This window comes from Euprymna scolopes, chromosome 16 (genome assembly GCF_053919585.1).
Source record: "Euprymna scolopes isolate OS-2025 chromosome 16, ASM5391958v1, whole genome shotgun sequence".
NCBI classification, from domain to species: domain Eukaryota; kingdom Metazoa; phylum Mollusca; class Cephalopoda; order Sepiida; family Sepiolidae; genus Euprymna; species Euprymna scolopes.
Window position 1 is genome coordinate 26840601 of NC_136497.1, and position 2500 is coordinate 26843100.

At 27.2% G+C, this 2500-nt stretch overlaps 1 protein-coding gene across 1 annotated transcript in view; it reads left to right on the forward strand.

Moving 5' to 3' along the window:
- The window catches only part of LOC145295893 (voltage-dependent calcium channel gamma-5 subunit-like), a 344388-nt gene extending 343502 nt beyond the window's left edge, over window positions 1–886 (forward strand). The window contains exon 4 of the mRNA XM_080141650.1: window positions 1–886. This exon is cut by the window's left edge and continues 5462 nt beyond it. The gene's annotated coding sequence lies outside the window, so the exon portion shown is untranslated.
- The last annotated feature ends 1614 nt before the right edge of the window (window positions 887–2500 follow it).

Below are 2500 nucleotides of genomic sequence, written 5' to 3' on the forward strand. Positions count from 1 at the left end.
TTTCAATTTTTTATATGTAAACATTTGTTAAGAATTTTACAGCTAGTTTAATTGATTTTCTATTCAGCAGTTCAAATATTTCCAAATTCCTTTTTAATTTCGAGGGGTCACGAAGTAATTAATTAATTTTCTTTTTGTTTTCCACTATAAACAAGAGATTAAAATAGCTGACTTGTCTACGAAGAAACGCAAATGCATTTAATTTCGTAATTAAATGTTCCTTTAAAATAGATGTTTTTAATATTCGTTTTACTTTGTTTTTAACACCAAATTAATTTGTAGTAAATAAAATACTGCTTAAGAGGATCGATGCTATGAAAAAAACATACGTACACCGGCACACAGGTTGTTTTTTTTTCTTTTATTAATCTAGAGATTATTCATATGTATATATATATATATATATATATATATATATATATATATATATATATATATATATATATATAATTTAAGTAAACAAAAATATATATATATATATATATATATATATATATATATATATATATATATATAATTTAAGTAAACAAAATTACCATAGGTCGCTGCAATAAGTCAACTGTTTCAGTCTAAAAAGGCGTCGTGAGCGACAATAAATCTCTGGTCTTACTTGAGACCAATCGTTTAATTCAATTTAATTATCAATTTAAAGAACTGGCTTCCAGTAAGACCGGCGGTTTATTGTTTCCTTACGATGTCTCTTTAGACTAAAACACTATTATATATATATATATATGTGTGTGTGTGTGTGTGTGTGTGTGTGTGTGTGTGTGTGTGTGTGTGTGTGTGTGTGTGTGTGTGGCGGATTTGTTCAGCTATTATTGGGAAAATTTATTTCATTTAAAACAACATATTTATTTCAAGCATTAAACTTCTTTTTTTTTTTTCAATAATAAGAAAGAATGGAAAAGGCGACTGAATCCGAAGAGTTACTATTATACTTCGCCCTGGTGAACGCAGAAGAATAAAAGGTTTGTGGAAATAGTTTACTGAGTCCAATTATGGAAGCCAGATTTGATTCTAACTATACCAAAAGTCAAACATGCCAAATTTTTCAAGAAAAAAAAAACATTTGAGTGACTGATTTTTATGCAAATACATTATTTAAAACGAACAGAATATTGTCAGTAATATGTAACAGTAATACAAAAAATAATATCATTAATATAGTTCTCATTGAATTGGTATATAAAAACGTACGTCTACACGCACATAGTCATATATATATATATATATATATATATATATATATATATATATATATATATATATATATATATATATATACGTTTCCATACTTTTTATTTATCTTACTTAAGCATTTATATGTGCCACACATTCACGAGCATGTTTCGGTAAGCCAGTTATAAGTACTGACTCTACAGAAGCTCCTAAACAGGTCTCTAGTTTCTTGTAACTGGGTGATCGAAATATACCACTGAATGTGTAGCGGCATTTAGATGCTCATGTAAAACAAATAAAAAGTATATTTTGCTCTACTTCGGGATTGAGAACTTCTATATGAACCTCGTTAAATTCATTGGTTGTTTCACCTTTGAAACGTATTAGCCTGGAATAGTATAAACCTTTATGTATATATATATATATATATATATATATATATATATATATATATATATATATATATATTAAAACCGCATATATATATAAATATATATATATATATAAGTCTAATCTATACACGTACACATATATATATAAATCTTTATACGTATATTTAAAACTTGTATATATATACATATATATACATATATATACTCTGTGTGTGTGTGTGTGTGTGTGTGTGTGTGTGCGTGCGTGCGTGATGGATACAGCAGTCACAAAGAAAAATTAAATTCACATGCTAAATAGAGATATCGGTGAATTGCATCTTGTGCATCGAAACTATTTGCATAATTGTTTGTATCCACCCTGTAAATATAACTCTTACCCCGGTAATTGCGCACTATTGTATACATATATCTATATGTGTGTGCGTTTGTGTGTATGCCTGTGTATAGCCAAAAAAAAATGGAAAATGGACAAGTAAAAAAAAAGAACTATATTAGAAATTATCACATCTAAAGACCAATTCGTAGATAAATAGTTTGATCCTTGATTAGGGAAGAAACTCACGATGAAGCTTCTCCGTAATAAAGAGGCGAAATATTAGTTTACTATTTGGTTTCTAAATGCGATTTTATCTTTTGCAGATTGTAGCGTGTTCTTTTTCCATCTTTTGTTGTCTACGCATTTTGGCAGATTTAGTCCTTATATCACACACATACCTACCTACATACACACACATACACACACGTATATATATATATATATATATATATATATATATATATATATATATATATATATATTTTAATTTTAAGTCCGGTTCCAGGTTCAGTTCGAATAGAATTTCAGTGAAATATCAAATTATATTGAGATATAAATATATATGAAACGTCATATTTCCGACTTGATACCTCAATGTATTTAAAGTACA